Here is a 22430-nt window from a genome sequence, read left to right as displayed (position 1 = left end):
CTATTTTTCCCTTTCTATGGAAAATGAAGATGATTCTCCAGAATCATTCCTCTCCCACATACATCCTTTCTCCCATTCTCCCAATGTAGCTTTCATATATTTTTGTTTGCATTGGTTATATTGGTTATCTTTTCTTTATTACAGCTAAATAAGTACTGTGGTGAGCCAAGACTGTCCTGGGATTATGTTTCTTTTCTTGTAGAACAGTGATGTCCAGTCTTTTGGCTTCCCTAGGCCACACTGGAAGAAGAATTGTCTTGGGCCACACATTAAATACACTAACACTAACAATAGCTGATGAGCTAAAAACAAATATATATATATACACACACATATATATGTATACACACATACACACACACATATATATATAAAATATTTTAAGAAAATTTACAAATCTGTTTTGGGCCTCTTTCAAAGCCATCCTGGGCTGCACGTGGCCCATGGGCCATGGGTTAGACAAGCTTGTTGTCAAACTTATTGTTTTTATAAAAATTAATTGCCTCTTTTTTTTTATTTGCTTATGTTTTGTTTTGGTCTTCAAATCTGGTGAGGATTTCCCACTCTTCCTATCATCTTTCTAATGTATCTCTTCTAGCTTGCCTTATGGTCAAACGTATCAGATGTCAGGTCACTTTTCTTTCCTAGAGATTTTCTCCCCTACTGCTTTTATTTATTTCAGTCTCTATCTTTTGTGTTGGAGACTCTCCTCCTACAGACTTTCCTGTAGAGACTACTGGATGATAGTGTGTATCTAAAAGTGAAGTCCTTTAGTGCTGATTACAAACTCTATGTATAGGCAGGGCTTTCTCTAGCAGACTTCCCTATAGATGGCCAAAGAGGATCTGCCCTTTTGGTCAGAGCATTCCCTAATTCCTGTATCTGCAGGACTTGGACTTGTTCATTCCCTAGAGGGGAGTCTTCCACTTCTCCTGTGTTGGGCACAGGAGTTCAGTGTCGCAAAAGATCAACACTGAGACAAAGGATTCCTCAGCAAGGCTAGTTTACTTTCTGCAGAAAGGGTGCCCTCGCCAGCAGTCCAGCCACAAGAGCACAAACAAACAAAGGAGACAGGGTCATCTGTAACCTGACCCATCCACCCTACTGCTGTGTCTGGTTTCCATTGGCTGGAACGGGATCTCACATTCTATACTCGACCCGATTGGCTAGCAACTTAGAACTTCCCAAAAGAGGTAAAGGTAGAGGAGAACAAAGGAAGAGAGGAAGTAACTTGTGGAATGCTGAGAGAGGCAAAAACACTTCCAAATAAGAGAGAGGAATAGGCTATGACCTAATGCTTGCTTGGATTGGTTCAGGCGTGCCAGGGCAAATATCTAGGCTAAAATGTGGAAGCTGAGAACAGAGTATATTGATTTCTTTATTACAGCTAGCAGAATTTGAGAATATTAGCACTGGTCTTTGAGTAAATTTTGCTTCTAAGAGAGGTTACTATCTATTCTTAATTAGACTGGGAGGAAAGTTCCTTTGAAGAGAAACCTCTGTGTATTTCATTTTCTGCATTCTGGAAATGGAGTAACCTACCAATATTTTAGGAACCACATAGCAAAAAGGGGCTGTGAGTCTTCCAGTTCAGCAGGTAAAGTTTCTTTAAATGCCTATTTTCATTTTGGCACCTCAGTCCTCAGCTGTTAATGTGTCCTTGAAGACAGACCCTCAGTGATCAACTCCTCCAGAAAACAGCCCTCAGTACTCTGGCAGGGCAGAGAAAAACTTATTAGCTAGTGACATGAGATAGCAGAGGGGATGTTAGACTTTAATCTTCCTATTCTTAGCCCTCATACCTTAGATTACGGGAGGTGCCTAGTGGCGCTTCAGTTTGTGTGCCTTGCTTCTTATTGTTCTCATCCCCAAAGGCCCTTGGCTCTTGGTATTCCCAGGTCTGTTAAGTCAGTTACCAGTTTCTTCTTTTTCAAGTTTTCAGTATTTGTTGACCTCATTTGCTTACCATCTTCTCCCCTCTTGTTTTCTTTGTGTGGGTCTGTGCATTTCTCTTTCTTGGCTATTATTTTAGAGGTTTTGAGGAGAAGCCACGGTAAGGGAACATGTTCTGTCCACCACACTGAATATGGAGCTTTGTATGTGTTTTCTTTTTTTATGACAGTATTATTGAGATACAATTATACCATAAAATTCATACTTTTCACAAGTGTACAATTTAATGCTTCTGATTATATCCATCTTAAAAAGACTCATCACAAATAGTGATATCAAGTTAATAATTTAAGACTTCCAGCCAGGCACAGTGGCTCTCGCCTGTAATCCCAACACTTTGGGAGGCCGAGGTGGGCGGAGGCAGATCACCTGAGGGTGGAAGTTTGAGACCAGCCTGACCTGACCAACATAGAAAAACCCTGTCTCTACTAAAAGTACAAAGTTAGACGGGTGTGGTGGTGCACACCTGTAATCCCAGCTACTCGGGAGGCTGAGGTGGGAGAACCACCTGAACCTGGGAGGCAGAGGTTGCAGTGAGCCAAGATCGTGCCATTGCACTCCAGCCTGGGCAACAAGAGCTAAACTCTTGTCTCAAAAAAAAAAAAAAAAAAAAAAACCAAAAAACTTCCACAAAGAAAAGCCCAGGACCAGATGCCTTAATTGGTGAATTCTACCAAATTTTTAAATAAGAATTAATATCAGTCCTTTGCAAACTATCCCAAAAAATAGAAGGAGAGAACATTTACCTACTCATTTTATGAGGTCATTAATAAATACTGTGATAAGAAAACTGGACAAAGACATCACAAGAAAAGCAAACTACGGACCAATACCCCTTATGAATATAAACACAAAAATCTCCACTAAAATACTAGCAAACTGAATCCACCAACATAGTAAAGTAAAAGGATTATATACCATGATCAAGTAGGATTTATCCCAGAAATGCAACATTGGCTTAACATGTGAAAATCGTCAAGGAATGGCGTGAGCCACACAGAAAAATAGGAAGCTCCTGACTTCCCCTCCACCCACAGACACCATATAAACATCTATTCATGGATCACTTCCCTCTGAGAGAAGGAGACCAATTGAAAGACTCTTACCCACCAGGCAACTGAGGAAACATCCACATTGAATGGGTAGGAAAAGCTGAGAGGCACACTCAGGCACAGACCCCACCCCTGGCACTGCACCATAAAATCAGGAACGGAATCCTTAACATTTACCTGCTCTTTGTGGAGAGGAGGGTTTGGACTTCACATATATCACCCTAATTCTAAGATTTGCCATGGTTTGGCTCCTAATTCACCAACTCTGGGAGGGGAGGAAATTTGACACATGTAAGCATCTCTAGATCACGAGGAAAAAGCAGCAATTTTATATGGGCACACAAGCACTTCCAGGGCTTCATCCTCTAGAAGCACTCAGAGAAAGGCCTCCAAAAATGCAGCTCCATGTGTCTGTCAGGAACAGACAAATTCTTTCAGTGCACATGTGGCAGTCTGGCTTCTTACTGACTTAGACTGGGGAGTTAAAGGAGCAGACAAGTAGTAGCTTGCTGCTAGCCTGAGCAGCAGATTGGCACTTCCTGAGCCTCCTCCCCCAGCTCACCCTGGTGATAATTTCAAACAAACTCCTCTCCTGGAAGGAGTTTGTCCACACATGGAGCATCCCAACTTTTATAGCTTCTACCCAAGGGAATGCATCCTAAACCTCCCTGTTCTGAGAGCAAAGAGGACTGGCTTCTGTATGTCTCTAGACTACATGAAAAAGGTCATGGTTTCATATGGGCATGCAGGCACTTCTGGAGCTTTATCCTCCTGAAACAGTGCAGAGAAGGGGCTTAAAAACACAGCTCCCGTGTTTCTCCCTGTAAGGGGTGTATGACTACTTGGTGGTCTGGCTTCTAACTCACTTACATTCACGAATTAAAGGGACAGGCAAGTATTGGCCCACCAGCAGCCTGAGAAGCAGATTGGTACTTCACAGGCCTTCTCCCCCAGCTCATCCCAGGAATAATTCCAGGCCTGTTAATCCCTACTGGAAAGAATTGTCCACATATGAGTGCTCCAACTTTTACAGCTTCTACCCGAAGGACTGCATCCTAAACCTCCTAGCATTAGGAACAAAGGAAGCTGCATATATATGAGGCTGTCTAGACCTCAGGAAAAAAAAGTTGCAGTTCTATATGAGCGCATAACTACTTCCAGGGTCTTCATCTCCCAGGATCAGTACAGAAAAATGGCTTTAAAAACTCACCTCTTATTTCTCCCTGGAAGGGGTTTATGCCATGCATCAAGTACCACAACTTTTACAGTTACCTCCCAAAGGACTCTATGTTAAACCTCTTAGTTCTAGGAGCGGAAAGAGTTAGGCATTTATGAATCTCCCCAGATCACAGAACAAAGATGGTTTTAAGTGCGCACACAAACACTTACAGGAGCTAACACCCCTTTGAAGCAGTGAAGAAAAGGAGCAGGAACGTGCAGCTCCAATTTTTCTCTTTAGAAAGGTCTCATGGCACATAATTCCAGTGGCTGCTTTGTAGCTTGGCTTACATTGAACTTGTTTCAGGGAGCTAATGGAGAAAACAAACAATAGCCATTTAGCAGCCTGAGCCAAGGCTCAGCACTTCATGAGCCTTTCCTTTGGCTCACCACAGTGATAAGTCCAAGTGTACCCATTCTTCCTGGAAGGCGTTTGGCCACACATTAAGTACCACAACTTCTATAGCTCCCCCCCCAAGAGACTATCTCCTTAATAACCTAACCCTGGGAGAATGGGGCTTTGCATTCCTGAGTGGCCCTAGATCACGGAAAGCCAGGACATAGACATACAGTGTTTGCAACAAATCCTCTTCCCCAGCTTACTGCAGTGACAGTGGGAGATAAATGCCCATGTTCAACTTTACCATGAAGATACAATAAACTGGAGCATGCATCCAATACTTTAACCTTTGCAGCTACATAACAAGAGTCTGGCTCCTAAGTTATCAGTTTCAGAGTATGGAGAGGACATGGCACATCCTAAGCTCCAGGAAGCCACCCAAAACAGAGACAGCAGTCTGGAGAAACACAAAGATTTGAGAGGCACCTTAGAATCTCTGGATGGATGGATTGGTGAGATCCTTCTACACAAGTCCAATCTGACAAGATTGGGAGAAATAGTTGTCTTATCTCATATGCAGAAATGAACCACAGAGCATCGAGGAAAATAAACAGGAGTATATTTCAAACAAAAGAATAAGATAAATCTCCAGAAACCAGCCCAAGTGAAGTGTAGATACGTGATCATCCAACAGGGAATTCAAAATAATGTTCATAAAGATGTTTACTGAGGTCAGGAGAGCAATGAAAGAATAAACTGAGAAATTCAACAAAGAAATAGAAAGTATACATAAGTACCAAACAAATCATAGAACTGAAGAATACTCTAAACTGAAAATTTCAATAAAAGGATTCAGCAGCAGACTGGATCAAGCAGAAGAAAGGATTAGTGAAATCAAAAATAGGTCACTGAAAATTATATAATCTGAGAAACAAAAAGAAATTTTAAAAAGAGGTAAGTCTAGGCACGGTGCCTCACACCTGTAATCCCAGCACTTTGGGAGGCCAAGGCAGGCAGATCACGAGGTCAGGAATTTGAGACCAGGCTGGCCAACATAGCGAAACCCTGTCTCTACTGAAAATGCAAAAAATTAGCTGGGTGTGGTGGCGGGCACCTGTAATCCCAGCTACTTGGGAGGCTGATGCAGGAGAATCACTTGAACCCAGGAGGCAGAGGTTGCAGTGAGCCGAGATCATGCCACTGCACTCCAGCCCAGGCAACAGTGCACAACTCCATCTCAAATAAAAGAAGAGTTTAGTTTGGAAGTCCTAGCCAGAGCAATCAGGCACGAGAAAGAAAACGCATCCAAATAGGAAAAGAGGAAGTGAAACTATCTTTGTTTGCAGATGTTATAATTCTATACCTAGGAAACCCCATGGCCTCTGCCTCAAAATTCCTAGATCTGATAAACAACTTCAGCAAAGTTTCAGGATACAAAACTCGATGAAAAAAATTAGTAGCATTTTTATACGCCAACATTCAAGCTGAGCCAAATCAAGAACATAATTCCGTTCACAATAGCCACAAAAAGAATAAAGTATCTAGGAATAAAACTAACCAGAGAGGTAAAAGATCTCTACAAGGAGAGTTACAAAGCTGCTAAAATAAATCAGAGATGACACAAACAAATGGAAAAACATTCCCTGTTCATGGATAGGAAATGAAGAATTGATATTGTTAAAATGACCTTACAGCTCAAAGCAATTTACAGATTCATTGCTATTCCTATTAAACTACCAATGACATTTCTCACAGAATTAAAAAAAAAAAAAATTAATTGATATGGAATTTTTTAAAAAGCCTGAATAGCCAAAGCAGTCCTAAGCAAAAAGAACAAAGCTGGAGGTGTGACATTACCTGACTTCAAACTATATACTACAAGGCTACAGTATCAAAAACAGCATGGTACAGATACAAAAAAACAGACACATAGACCAAAGGAACAGAATACAGAGCCCAGAAATAAAGCTGCATACCTACAACAATTTCATTTACAACAAAGTTGACAAAAACAAGCAATGGGTAAAAGACTCCCTAATTCAATAAATAGTGCTGGGATAACTGGCTGGCCGTATGCAGATTGAAACTGGACCCCTTCCTTACACCATATACGAAAATTAACTCAAAATGTATTAAAGACTTAAATGTAAAACCTAAAACTATAAAAACTCTGGAAGATTTTCAAATAACTTTAAAAAGAACTACCTGGACATAGGCCCTGACAAAGATTTCATGACAAAGACACCAAAAGCAATTTGCAACAAAAGCAAAAATTGATGAATGTGATCTAATTAAAGAGCTTCTGCACAGAAAAAAACTCCACAGAATAAACAGGCAAGCCACAGAATGGGAGAAGATATTTGCAAACTATGCATCTGACAAAGCTCTGATAGCCAGAATCTGTAAGGAACTTAAATTCACAAGCAAAAAAACAACCCTGTTAAAAAGTGGGCAAAAGACATGAACAGACACTTTTCAGAAGAGGACATATAGCAAACAAGCACATGAAAAAATGTTCAGCATCACTAATCACTGGAGAAATACAAATGAAAACCACAGCAAGATACTATCTGAGACCACTCAGAATAGCTGTTATTAAAAAGTCAAAAAAAAAAGATTGGGAGGCTGAGGCAGCAAGATCACTTGAGCCCAGGAGTTCAAGACCAGCCTGGGCAACATAGCAAGACCCCATCTTGACAAAAATAAAAATAAAAATTACCTAGACACGGTGACATGTGCCTGTGGTCCAAGCTGTTTGGGAGGCTGAGTTAAGAAGATTGCTTGGGTCCAGGAGATCAAGGCTGCAGCAAACTGATTATACCACAGTTTGCCAAGCTGGGTGACAGGACAAGACCCTGTCTCAAAATAGTAAAAATTAAAATTAAAAAATTAAAAGTCAAAAAATAACAAATGCTGGTGAGGTTGCAGAGAAGAGGGAACACTTATACACTGCTGGTGGGAACGTAAATTAGTTCAGCCATTATGAAAAGCGGTTTTGTGATTTCTCAACTTAAAAAAGAACTGTCGTTCAACCCAGCAATCCCATTACTGGTATACACCCAAAGGAAAGAAATAATTCTACCATAAAGACACATGCACATGTATGTGTTCATCACAGGACTATTCACAATAGCAAAGACATGGAATCAGCCTAAATGCCCATCAGTGGTAGACTAGATAAAGAAAGTGTGGTACATATACATGTTGGAATACTGCACAGCCATTTTAAAAGAACAAGATCATGTCCTTTGCAACAACATGGATGGAGCTAGAGGTCATTGTCCTAAGTGAACTAACACTGAAAACCAGATACCACATGTTCTCACTTGTAAGTGGAAGCTAAACATTGAGTACTCCTGGACATAAGAAGAGAACAACAGGCAGGCTCAGTGGCTCATGCCTGTAATCCCAGCACTTTGGGAGGCTGATGCAGGTGGATCATTTGTGGTCAGGAGTTCGAGATGAGCCTGGTCAACATGGTGAAACCCCGTCTCTACTAAAAATACAAAAATGAGCCAGGCATGGTGGCACATGCCTGTAATCCCAGCTACTCAGGAGGCTAAGGCAGGAGAATCACTTGAACCTAGGAGGCAGAGGTTGCAGTGAGCCAAGATCGTAGCACTGCGCTCCAGCCTAGGTGACAGAGTGAGACTCCGTCTCAAAAAGGAAAAAAAAAACTAAGAGAACAACAGACATCAGGGCCTAAGAGTGGAAGGTGGGAGGAGGGTGAGGATCAAAAAACTACCTATCAGGTACTATGCTTATTGTTGGGGCAATATAATAATCTGGACACCAAACCTCCATGATGCTCAATTTATCTGTATAACAAACCTATACATGTACCCCTGAACCTAAAATAAAAGAAAAAAATTAACATAAAGACTTTTAAATACCTTTTACTCAAAGTAACAAGTGACAAAAACTCACTTAGAATGAGGGAGTAAATGACTAATGGCCTAGTTTTCCTGAAAATGAGTTTGAAAGAAAAGGACCAGAGGAAATGGTCCTGAAGAAAGAAACTGAGAGCATAAAACACTGACTTCCTTGATAGCAGTGTGCCTCTCTGACTGCAGGTAAAGGCTACTCATAAGCCAACAGATTTTATTTTTTATTTCCTAAGCTGAAACAGCCTAGCCCAGGAGGGGGTGTGTGTGTGTGCACACGCATGCGTGCACATGTGTGTGTAAAAGAGAGGAAAGGGAATAGCCTGGGGGAAGACAGATGAGAGACTTGAGTACAAATGACTTAGGACAGGAGTGACAAAATAGAGAAACAACTCTAGGTTATTTTAAAAAAGAACGTATATACCATGGAATTCTACACATCCATAAAAAAGAATGAGATTATGTCTTTTGCAGCAACACGGATGGAGCTAGAGGCCATTATCCTAAGAAAACTAATGCAGGAACAGAAAACCAAATGCTGCATGTTCTCACTTATAAGTGGGAGCTATACATGGACACAAAGAAGGGAACAACAGACACTAGGGCCTATTTGAAGGTGGAGGGTAGGAGGAGGGGAATTAAAGTATAGAGTTTCTTTATACAATCAAAGTTGTTATCAGCCTAAAGTAGCAAGTTGTAAGTATAAGATGTTTTACGTAAGCTACTGAGTAACCACTAAGCAAAAGCCTGTAATGAATATGCAGAAGATAAAAGCATCAAAACATACCACTAGACAGCCATCCAGGCACAAAGGAAGAAAGCAATACAGGAAGAAAAGAACAAAGGATCTACAAACAACCAGAAAACAATTAAAACAGCACTAGTAAATAAGTCCTTGCCTATCGGTAATTACTTTGAATGTAAATCAATTAAATTCTCCAATCAAAAGATGTAGAGTTCCTGAATGGATTTTTTTTTAAAGACCCAACTATATGCTGCCTACAATAGCCTCACTTCACCTTAAAGGACATTCATACACTGAAAGTGAAGGGATGAAAAAAGACATTTCATGCAAATGGAAACAAAAAGAGCAGGGGTAGCTATACTATTTCAGAGAAAGTTGACTTTAGGTCAAAAATTATAAAAAGAGACAATGGGCTGGGTGCAGTGGCTCATGCCTGTAATCCCAGCACTGTGGGAGGCCAAGGCAGGTGGATCACAAGGTCAGGAGTTCAAGACCAGGCTGGCCAAGATGTGAAACCCTGTCTCTACTAAAAATACAAGAATTAGCCAGGCATGGCGGCGGGCACCTGTAATCCCAGGTACTTGGGAGGCTGAGGCAGAGAATTGCTTGAACCCGGGAGGCAGAGGTTGCAGTGAGCCAAGATCGTGCCACTGCACTCCAGCCTGGGCGACAAGAGTGAAACTCCATCTCAAAAAATAAATAAAAATAACAAAAATAATATCTAGAGATAAAAATGGAAACATACCAAATCTTACAGAATGCAGCAAAAGCAGCTCTGGGAGGAAAGTTTATAGCAATAAATCCCTACATCAAATAAGAAGCAAGATCTCAACCCAGTGTCACACCTCAAGGAACTAGTAAAATAAGAAAAAACTAACCCCAAAGTTAACAGAAGAAAAGAAATAAGAAAGATCAGAGTAGAAGTAAATGAAATGGAGACTAAGAAAAAAAGAAAAATCAACTAAACTTAAGTTTATTTTCTGAAAAAACAAAATCGACACTTTTAGCTAGAGTAGAAGAAGAGAGAAGACATTACAATTGACAACACAGAAATATAAAGGATCATAAGAGACTGCTGCAAATAATTATATCCCAACAGATTGGACAACCTAGGAGAAAATGATAAATTCCTAGAAACATATATCTACTAAGACTTAATCATGAAGAGATTGGAAATCTGAACAGACTAATAGCTAGTAAAGAGCTTGAATCAGTAATTAAGAGTCTCCCATCAAAGAAAAGCCCAGGACTAAATGGCTTCACAGTTGAATTCTGCCAGACATTTAAAGACAAACTAATAATAATCCTTCCCAAACTTTTCTTAAAAATTGAAGAGGAGGGAATATTTCCAAACTCATTTCATGGGGCTAGCATTACCCTGATACTAAAGCCAGACAATGACACTACAAGAAAAGGAAGCTGTAAGTCAGTAACATGGATTAATATAGATGCAAAAGTCTTCAACAAAGGACTAGCAAACTGTATTCAACAGTATGTTAAAAGGATTATTCACCATGATCAAGTGGGATTTATCGCTGGAATACAAGGTTGGTTCAACATACACAAATCAATTAATGTGATTTACCATATTAACAGAATGAAGGAGAAAAAAAATGATGATCTCAATAAATGCAGGCAAAGCATATAAAGAATTCTTCATTTCATGATTTTAAAATTCCCAACAAATTATGTATAGAAAGAATGTTCTTCAAAACAATAAATATCATATATGATAAGCCCATATAGTTGACTTCACACTCAACAGTGAAAAACTGAAAGCATTTTTTTTAAAGATCAGGAACAAGACAGGGATGCCCACCACTCTGACTACTTCTGTTCAACACAATACTAGAAGTCCTAGCCACAGCAGTTAGGCAAGAGAAAGAAAGAAAAGGCATCCAAATAGGAAATGATGGAGTAAAATTATCTCTGTTTGCCATTGACATGGTCGTATATGTAGAAAATTTCAATGACTACAAAAAAACCTGTTAGAACTGGAAAACAGATTCAGTAAAGTTGCAGGAGACAACACCTAATTAGTTGTGTTTCTATACAATAACAACAAACTGTCTAAAAAAGAAATTATGAAAACAAGCCAGGTGTGGTGGCTCACACTTGTAATACCAGCACTTTGGGAGGATGAGATGGGAGGATCGCTTGAGCCTAGGAGTTTGAGACCAGCCTGGGCAACATAGTCAGACCTCCTCTCTACAAAAATAAAAGTTAAAGAAGAAGTTACAAAAACCATCCCATTTACAATGGTATTTTTAAAAAACAAAATACTTAGGAGTTAAAAAAAAATTTTTTTTTTTTTAGACAGGGCCTCCCTCTGTCTCCCAGACGGGAGTGCAGTGGCACAATCTTGGCTTAGTGCAACCTCCACCTCCCAGGTTCTAGGGATTCTCCCACCTCAGCCTGCTGAGTAGCTGAGATTACAGGTGCATGCCACCACACCCAGCTAACTTTTTTGTATTTTTTGGTAGAGATGGGGTTTTACCATGTTGACCAAGTTTTAGGGGTACATTTAACCAAGGAAATTAAAGATCTACATGTTTACTGAAAACTATAAAATATTGATTAAGGAAATTAAAGATTATGCAAATAAATTGACAGATATCTCATGTTTATGGATTAGAAGGATTAATATTGTCAAGATGTTTATACTCCCTAAAGCAATCTACAGATTCAATGCAATCTCCATCAAAATTCCAATGTCATTCCTCACAGAAATTTTTTAAAAATCCTAAAACATGTATGGAATCAAAAAAGGCCCCAAATAGCCAAAGCAACCTTGAACAAAAAGAACAAAACTGGAGGCATCACACTACCATATTTCAAAGCATATTACAAAACTATAGCAATCAAAACACCATGATACTGGCACAAAAACAGACACATTGGCTGATAGAATAGGATAGTGAACCCAGAAATAAACTCACACATCTACCATTAATTGATTTTTGACCAAGATGGCAAGAACACACAATGAAGAAAGGAGAGTCTCATCAATAAGTGATGTTAGGAAAATTGGATAAACCACATATAGAAGAATGAAAGTAGACCTTTACCTCACCTCCCTGTACAAGAATCAGCTGAAAATGGATTGAAGACCTGAAATGATAAAGCTACTAGAAAACACATGACGTTGATCTAGGCAGGGCTTTCTTGGATATGATCCCTAAAGCACTGGCAATGAAAATTAAAATAGAAAATAGGATTGCATCAAACTAAAAAGCTTCTTCACAGTAAAGAAAACAATAGAATGAAGAGAAAACCTACAGATTGGGAGAAAATATTTGCAAATTACATGTCAGATAAGGGACTAATGTCCAAAATACACAAGGAACCTCAAGCTACCCAATAACAAGACTACAAATAACCCTATTTTTAAAATGGGCAAAGGACTTGAGTAGACATTTCTTCAAAGAAGACATCAGATATATGAAAAAATGCTCCACATTTCTAATCATCAGAAAACACAAAACCACAGTGAGATATCACGTCACATTTGTTAGATAAGCTATAATCAAAAAGATGAAAGATAAGTGTTGGTAAGGATGTGGAGAAAAGGGAACTCTTGTACACTGTTAGTGATATTGTAAATACAGCCATTTTAGAAAACAATAGGAAGTTTTCTCAAAAAAACTAAAAATAGAATTACCATATAATCCAACAATTCCACTTCTAGGTATATACCCAAAGGAATTAAAATCAGTATGTCAAAGAGATATGTACACTCCCATGTTCATTGTAACGTTATTCACAATAGCAGAGACATGGAAAAAACCTAAGCGTCTATCAGCAGATGAGTAGATTTTTAACATGTGGTATATATACACAGGGAATACTATTCAGCCTTAAAAGAAGTAGGAAATTTTGTCATTTCCAGCAACATAGATGAACCTGGAGGACATTATGTTAAGTGAAGTAAACCAGGCACAGACAAATAATCATGTGATCTCACTTATGTGTAGAATCTAAAAAAATTGAACTTGAGGCTGGGCGTGGTAGCTCACGCCTGTAATCCCAGCACTTTGGGAGGCTTAGGCAGGCGAATCAAGAGATCAGGAGACCGAGACCATCCTGGCTAACACAGTGAAACCCCGTCTCTACTAAAAATACAAAAAAATTAGCCAGGTGTGGTGGCAGGTGCCTGTAGTCCCAGCTACTCCAGGAGGCTGAGGCAGGATAATGGCATGAACCTGGGAGGCGGAGCTTACAGTGAGCCAAGATCGTGCCACTGCACTCCAGCCTGGGTGAAAGAGCGAGACTCTTATCTCAAAAAAAAAAAATAAAAATAAAAATTGAACTCGAAAAGTAGGTAGTAGAGTGATGGTTACCAGAGGCTGGGGGTGGGGGCAGTATACAGAGAAAGGGGAGACGTTGGTCAATGGGTGCAAAGTTTCAGTTCAGGTGTTCTGTTGCACAGCATGACAACAATAGTTAATAATGGATTGTGTATTTCAAAATAGCTAAAAGAGTATTTTCAGTGTTCTCACCACAAAAAACAATAAATATCTGAGGTGATAGATATGCTAATTAGCCTGATTTGTTCATTCCACAATGTATACATGTATTGACGCATCAGATTGTGTTTAATAATTATATACAATTATTATTTGTCAATTAAAATTTGTAATAAGAAAATCAGTGTAATACACCCTTAAATGGTATAAAGGACAAAACCACATGATCGTCTCAGTGAGTGTTGTCTTAGTCCGTTTTGTGTTTCTATAAAGGAATACCTGAGGCTGATTAGTTTATAAAGAAAACGGGTTTGTTTGGCTTACAATTCTAATGTCTGAAAAAGTTTAAGACTGGATCTCTGGTGAAGGCCTCAGGCTGCTTCCACTCATGGCAGAAGGTGAAGGGGAGCCAGTACGTGCAGAGATATCATGGTGAGAGAGAAAGCAAGAAAGAGAGGGAAGGTGCCAGGCTCTCTTTAACAACCAGCTGTCATGGGAACTAATAGAGTGAGAGCTCACTTTTCCCCCAAGGGAAGGCATTTATCTATTCTTGATGGATCCACCCCATGGCCCAAACACCTCCCATTATGTTCTATCTCCAACATTGGGGATGAGATTTCAACATGAGGTTTGGAGGGGACATATCCAAACCAGAGCAAATGTAGAAAAAGCACTAAAAAAATGTGCCAACAATTTTGATATTTTGTAATAACTGAACAAACTAAAAATAGAGGCAAACTTCTTCAGCCTTATAAAGGGCATCTACGAAAAACACACACCTAACATCATACTTCATAACAAAAGATTAATTTATTTCCCCTAAGATCAGGAACAAGGACAAGATGTGTGCTCTAGCCATTTTTATTTACTATACTGGAGAGTCTAGCTGGGGCAATAAGGCATTGTGGGGTGGGGAGTAACCCTTCAGGTTAGAAAGGAAGAAGTGAAACTATCTCTATTCACAGATGACCTGATTCTTTCTTTTAGGAGGTGAGGTCTCATTCTGTCATCCAGGCTAGAGTACAGTGGCATGATCATAGCTCACTGCAGCCTCAAATTCCTGGGCTCAAGTGATCCTCCTGCCTCAGCCTCCCAAGTAGCTGGAACTACAGGCACTCACAACTATGCCTGGCTAACTTTTTAAATTTTTTTAAGAGATGGAGTCTCACTATGTTGCTCAAGCTAACTTGATTTTATGTACGGAAAATTCTAAGGCATCTACAAGAAAATTATCAAAAGTTACAAACAAGTTCAAGATTTCAGGACATAAGATCAATATCCAAAACTCTATAGTTCTATACGCTAGCAATAAATGATCCAAAAAATGAAATTAAGATTAAAATTCCAGTTACAATATCATCAAAATGAATAAAAAAGAAGTTCCAGCTTTATTTTTGCAGAGATTGACAGTCTGAGCCTTCAATTCATGTGGAAATATTGGGGACTCAGCCAAAACAATCTGGAAAAAGAACAAAATTGAAAGATTCACACTTTCCATTTTCAAAACTTACTGCAAAGTAACAGTAATCAAGATTTGTACTGACATAAAGATAGATACATAGATCAACAAAACTGAAGAGTCCAAAAATAAACTCTTATTTAAATTGATTTTTTTTTTTTTTTTTTTTTTTGAGACGGAGTCTCACTCTGTCACCCAAGCTGAAGTGCAGTGGTGCTATCTCGGCTCACTGCAAGCTCCGCCTCCTGCGTTGACGCCATTCTCCTGCCCCAGCCTCCCGAGTACCTGGGACTACAGGCGCCCGCCACCATACCTGGCTAATTTTTTATATTTTTAGTAGAGATGGGATTTCACCTTGTTAACCAGGATGGTCTTCATCTCCTGACCTCGTGATCTGCTCGCCTCGGCCTCCCAAAGTGCTGGGATTACAGGCGTGAGCCACTGCCCCCGGCCACCTGTGTTTTTATATTTTTAGTAGAGACGAGGTTTCACCGTGTTAGCCTGGAAGGTCTTGATCTCCTGACCTCGTGATCTGCCCGCCTTGACCTCCCAAAGTAAATTGATTTTTTGTAATAATGCCAAAGTAATTCTGTAAGGAAAGAAGTGTCTTTTCAACAAATGGTTCTGGGACAACTTAATATCCACATGTAGGGCCAGGTGCAGTGGCTCACGCCTGTAATCCCAGCACTTTGGGAGGCCGAGGCGGGCAGATCACCTGAGGTCAGGAGTTCGAGACCACCCTGGCCAACATGGGGAAACCCCGTCTTTACTAAAACTTTAAAAATTAGCCAGGCATGGTGGCAGGCACCTGTAATCCCAGCTACTCAGAAGGCTGAGGCATGAGAATCGCTTGAATCCAGGAGGCAGAGGTTGCAGTGAGGCGAGATCATGCTACTGCATTCCAGCCTGGGAGATAGAGCAAGACTCTGTCTCAAAAAAAAAAAAGTCCACATGTAAAAGAATGATATTGCACCTCTACCTTATACTACATACAAAATTAATTAACTTGGAATGGATTTTAGACCTAAATGTAAGAGCTAAAACTATGAAACTGTTGGAAGAAAACATAGTAGTATATCTTGTTGTGTTAAGCCGTGGTTTCATAGATGTAACACCAAAGTGCAAACAAAATTTATAAATAGGGTTAGATTTCATCAAAGTTAAAAATTTTTGTGCTTCAAAGGCTACCATCAAGATAACCCACAGAATGGGAGAAAATGTTTGCAAAACATACATCTAGTAAACACCTTGTGGTCTAGAATGTATTCAGAAAGACACCTACTACTCAAAGATAAAAACCCAGTTTAAGAATGGGCAAAGGATTTGAATAGACATTTCCCCAGAGAAGACAGACACATAGCCAGTACGCACAAGAAAAGATACCCACGTTATTACTCATTAAGGAAATGCAAATTAAATCCGCAAGATAGCACTTCACACTGAGAGTAGGTATAACAGGTCAGGCATGGTGGCTCATACTTGTAATCTAGCACTTTGGAAAGTCAAGTCAGGAGGCATTAAGTCAGGAGTCGGAGACAAGCCTGGGCAATAGAGCAAGACCTTGTCTTTACCAAAAAAAAAAAAAAAAATTCTTTTTTTTAGTTAGGTGAGTGTAGTGGTGCATGCCTGTAGTCCCAGTTTAGTCCCAGCTAAATTTGTTGAGACTTTCTTTAGTCAAGAGACTGAGGCAGGAGGATCCCTTGAGTTCAGGAGTCGATGCTACAGTGAACTATGATTGTGCCATTGCATTCCAGCCTGGGCAACAGAGTAAGACCCCATCTCAAAAAAAAAAAAAAAAAAAAGTAGATATAATGAAGAAGACAAATACTGGTATTAATTATTTAAACATTTCATAGATTTTAGTAGTGAAACTATCTTGTCCTAGAATTTTCTTTGTGAAAACGTTTTTAATTATTTGATCTTTCACTTGTGAATAGGTGTACTCAGATTTTCTGTTTCTTCATGAATGAACTTTGGTGGCTTGTAACTTCCTAAGAATTTGTCAATTTCATCTAGGTTATATAATTTGTTGGCATGCATTTGTTCATAGTAGAACCATGTAATCCTTTCTGATTTTATAACGTTGGTAACAATGTTACTTCTTTTGTTCCTAATTTAACTAATTTGAGTTCTCTTTTTCTTTCTTGGTCAATGCAACTAAAAGTTTGTGCATCTTGTTGATCTTTTCAAAAAACCATTTTTTTTTAATTTTAATTTTGATTTTAAGTTCTAGGGTATATATGCAGGATGTGCATGTTTGTTACATAGGTAAATGTGTGCCATGGTGGTTTCCTGCACCTATCAACCCATTACCTAGGTATTAAGCCCAGCATGCATTAGCTATTTTTCCTAATGCTCTCCCTCCCTCCACCTCACTCCCCAACAAGCTCCAGTCTGTGTTGTTTTCCTCCCTGTGTCCATATGATCTCGTTGTTCAGCTCCCACTTATAAGTTAGAACATAACAGTATTTGGTTTTCTGTTCCTGTGTTAGTTTGCTGAGGATAATGGCTTCTAGCTCTATCCATGTCCCTGCAAAGGACATGATTTCATTCCTTTTTATGGCTACATAGTATTCCATGGTGTATATGTAACCCATTTTCTTTATCCAGTCTATCATTGATGGGCATTTAGGTTGATTCCATGTCTTTGCTATTGTGAACAGTACTGCAGTGAACATACACATGCATGTATCTTTGTAATAGAATGATTTATAATCCTTTGGGTACATACCCAATAATAGGGTTGCTGGACCAAATGGTATTTCTGCTTCTAGGTCTTTGAGGAATCGCCACACTGTCTTCCACAATGGTTGAACTAATTTACATTCCCACCAACAGTGTAAAAGCATTCCCATTTCTCCACAGCCTCACCAGCATCTGTTGTTTCTTGGCTTTTTAAATAATTGTCATTCTGACTGGCATGAGATGCTATATCATTGTGGTTTTCATTTGCATTTCTGTAATGATCAGTGATGTTGAGCTTTTTTTCATGTTTATGGGCCGCATAAATGTCTTCTTTTGAGAAGTGTCTGTTCATCTCCTTTGCCCACTTTTTAATGGGGTTGTTTTTTTCTTTAAGTTTGTTTAAGTTATTTGTAGATTCTGGATATTAGACCTTTGTCAGATGGATAGATTGCAGAAATTTTCTCCCATTCTATAGGTTGTCTGTTTACTCTGATGTTAGTTTCTTTTGCTCTGAAGAAACTCTTTAGTTTAATGAGATCCCATTTGTCAGTTTTTGCTTTTGATGAAATTGCTTTTGAAGTTTTTATCATAAAATCTTTGCTGGTGCCTATGTCCTGAATAGTATTGCCTAGATTTTCTTCTAGGGTTTTTATAGTTTTGGGTTTGACATTTAAGTCTTTGATCCATCTTCAGTTAATTTTTATATAAAGTGTAAGGAAGGCGTCCAGCTTTAATTTTCTGCATATGGCTAGCCAGTATTCCCAGCACCATTTATTAAATAGGGAATCCTTTCCCTGTTGCTTGTTTTTGTCAAGTTTGTTGACGATCATATGGTTGTAGGTATGCAGTCTTATTTCTGAGATCTCTATTCTGTTCCATTGGTCTATGTGTCTGCTTTGGTACCACTACCGTGTTGTTTTTGGTTACTGTAGCCTTGTAATATAATTTGAAGTCAGGTAGTATGATGTCTACAGTTTTGTTCTCTTTGCTTAGGATTGTCTGGCTATATGGGCTCTTTTTTGGTTCCATATGAATTTTAAAGTAGTTTTTTCTAATTCTGTGAAGAATGTCAATGGTAGTTTAATGGTAATAGCATTGAATCTATAAATTACTTTGGGCAGTGTGGCCATTTTCACAATATTGATTCTTCCTATCCATGACCGTGGAATGTTTTTCCATTTGTTTGTGTCCTCTCTGATTTCCTGAGCAGTGGTTTGTAGTTCTTCTTGAAGAAGTCCTTCACTTCTCTTGTTAGCTGTATTCCTAGGTATTTTATTCTCTTTGTAGAAGTCGTGAATGGGAATTCATTCATGATTTGGCTCTCTCCTTGGGTGTATATGAATGCTTGTGATTTTTGCACATTGATTTTGTATCCTGAGACTTTGCTGAAGTTGCTTATCAGCTTAATAAGCTTTTAGACTGAGACAATGGGGTTTTCTAGATATAGGATCATGTTATCTGCAAAGAGAGACAGTTTGACTTCTTCACTTCTTATTTGAATACCATTTGTTTCTTTCTCTTTCCTGATTTCCCTGGCCAGAACTTCCAGTACTGTGTTGAATAGGAGTGGTGAGAGAGGGCATCCTTGTCTTATGCCAGTTTTTAAGGGAAATGCTTCCAGCTTTTGCCCATTCAGTATGATATTGGCTGTGGATTTGTCATAAATGCCACTTATTATTTTGAGATATGTTCCATCAGTACCTAGTTGATTGAGAGTTTTTATCATGAAAGGATGTTGAATTTTATCAAAGGTCTGTTCTGCATCTATTGAGATAATCATGTTTTTATCTTTTGCTCTGTTTATGTGCTGAATTACCTTTATTGATTGGCATATGTTGAACCAGCCTTGCATCCCAGGGATGAAGCCAACTTGATCATGGTAGATAAGCTATTTGATGTGCTGCTGGATTTGGTTTGCCAATATTTTATGGAGGACTTTTGCACCAATTTTCATCATGGATATTGGCCTGACGTTTTCTTTTTCTTATTGTATCTCTACCAGGTTTTGGTATCAGGATGATGCTGGCCTCATAAAATGAGTTAGGGAGAAGTCCATCCTTTTCAATTGTTTGGAATAATTTCAGAAGAAATGGTACCAGCTCCTCTTTGTACCTCTAGTAGAATTCAGCTGTGAATCCATCTGGTCCTGGGCTTTTTTGGTTAGTAGGCTATTTATTACTGCCCCAATTTCAGAGCTTCTTGTTGGTGTGTTCAGGGATTCAACTTCTTCCTGGTTTAGTCTTGGGAGGCTGTACATGTCAAGGAATTTATCCATTTCTTCTAGATTTTCTAATTTATGTGCCTAAAGGTGTTTATAGTATTCTCTGATAGTTGTTTGTATTTCTGTAGGAATAGTGGTGATATCCCCTTTATCATTTTTATTGTGTCTATTTGATCTCTCTTTTCTTCTTTATTAATCTAACTAGCAGTCCATTTATGTTACTAATTTTTTCAAAAAGCCAGCTCCTGGATTCATTGATTTTTTTGAAGGCTTTTTCATATCACTCTCTCCTTTAATTCTGCTCTCATCTTGGTTACTTCTTGTCTTCTGCTAGCTTTTGGTTTGTTTGCTCTTGGTTCTCTAGTTCTTTAGTTGTGATATTAGAAAGATTTATTTGAGATCTTTCTAGCTTTTTGATGTGGGCATTTAGTACTATAAATTTCCCTCTTTAAACTTTTTTAGCTGCATCCCAGAGATTCTGGTACATTATCTCTTTGTTCCCATTGGTTTCAAATAACTTCTTGATTTTGGTTTTAAATAACCTGATTTCTGCCTTACTTTCATTATTTACCCAGGAGTCATTCAGGAGCAGGTTGTTCAATTTCCATGTAGTTGTGTGATTTTGAGTGAGTTTCTTAATCTTGAGTTCTAATTTGATAGCACTGTGTTCTGAGATCCTGTTTGTTATCATTTCATTTCTTTTGCATTCACTGAGAAGTGTTTTACTTCCAATTATGTGATTGATTTTAGAGTAAGTGCCATGTAGTGCCAAGAAGAATGTATATTCTGTTGTTTTTGGGTGGAGAGTTCTGTAGATACCTGTCAGATCCAGAGCTGCGTTCAAATTCTGAATATCCTTGTTAATTTTCTGTCTCAGTGATCTTTCTTTTTTCTTTTTTTTTTTTTTTTTTTTTTTTGAGACGGAGTCTCACTCTGTCACCCAGGCTGGAGTACAGTGGCCGGATCTCGGCTCACTGCAAGCTCCGCCTCCCGGGTTTACGCCATTCTCCAGCCTCAGCCTCCCGAGTAGCTGGGACTACAGGCGCCCGCCACCTCGCTCAGCTAGTTTTTTGTATTTTTTAGGAGAGACCCGGTTTCACCATGTTAGTCAGGATAGTCTCGATCTCCTGACCTCGTGATCCGCCCATCTCGGCCTCCCAAAGTGCTGGGATTACAGGCGTGAGCCACCGCGCCCGGCCTTGTCTCAGTGATCTTTCTAATATTGACAGTGGAGTGTTAAAGTCTCCCACTATTATTGTGTGTGGAAGTCTAAGTCTCTTTATAGGTCTTTAACAACTTGTTTTATCAATCTAGGTGCTTCTGTATTGGATGCATATATATTTACAATAGTTAGCCCTTCTTGTTGCATTGATCCCTTTACCATTGTGTGATGCCCTTCTTTATATTTTTTTATCTTTGTTGGTTTAAAGTCTGTTTTGTCAGAAACTAGGATTGCAATCCCTGCTTTTTTCTGCTTTCCATTTGCTTGGTAAGTTTTCCTCCATTCTTTTATTTTGAGCCTATGTGTGTCTTTGCACATGAGATGGGTCTCTTGAATACAGCACACCAATGGGTCTTGACTATACAGTTTGCCATTCTGTGTCTTTTAATTGGGGGCATTTAGCCTATTTACATTTACAGTTGATATTGTTATGTGTGAATTTGATTCTGTTATTATGATGCTAGCTGATTATTTTGCACACTTGTTGATGTAGTTGCTCCATAGTGTCATTGGCCTTTGTACTTTTTTTTGCAGTGACTAGTAATGGTTTTCCTTCCATATTTAGTGCTTCATTCAGGAGTTCTTGCAAGGCAGGCCTGGTGGTGACAAATTCCCTCCTCATTTGGTTGTCTGAAAATGATTTTATTTCTCCTTCACTTACGAAGCTTAGTTTGGCCAGATACGAAACTCTGGGCTGAAAATTCTTTTCTTTAAGAATGTTGAATATTGGCCCCCAATCTCTTCTGGCTTATAGGGTTTCTGCTGAAAGGTCTGCTGTTAGTCTGATGGGGTTCCCTTTGTAGGTAACCTGGCCTTTCTCTCTGGCTGCCCTTAACATTTTTTCCTTCATTTCAGCCTTAGAGAATCTGATGATTATGTGTCTTGGGGTTGATCTTCTCGTGGAGTATCTTACTGAGGTTCTCTGGATTTCCTGAATTTGAATGTTGGCCTGTCTTGTTAGGTTGGGGAAGTTCTCCTGGGTGATATCCTGAAGTATGTTTTTCAACTTGGTTCTGTTCTCCCTGTCTCTTTCAGGTACCCCCATCAGTCATAGGTTCAGTCTTTTTACATATTCTTGTAGGTTTTGTTTATTCCTTTTCATTTTTTTTCCCTCTAATCTTGTCTGCCTTATTTCAGCAAGATAGTCTTCAAGCTCTGAAATTCTTTTCTCTGCTTGGTCTCTTC

General features: G+C 39.1%; 1 protein-coding gene across 5 annotated transcripts in view; it reads left to right on the top strand.

Annotated features, from left to right (window-relative positions):
- The window catches only part of DOCK3 (dedicator of cytokinesis 3), a 675444-nt gene that overhangs the window by 573630 nt on the left and 79384 nt on the right, over nt 1-22430 (top strand). The gene's annotated exons all lie outside the window — the stretch shown is intronic.

This window comes from Chlorocebus sabaeus, chromosome 22 (genome assembly GCF_047675955.1).
Source record: "Chlorocebus sabaeus isolate Y175 chromosome 22, mChlSab1.0.hap1, whole genome shotgun sequence".
NCBI classification, from domain to species: domain Eukaryota; kingdom Metazoa; phylum Chordata; class Mammalia; order Primates; family Cercopithecidae; genus Chlorocebus; species Chlorocebus sabaeus.
The sequence above is the reverse complement of the archived record's forward strand: the minus strand, read 5'-3'. Positions and strand labels throughout refer to the sequence as shown.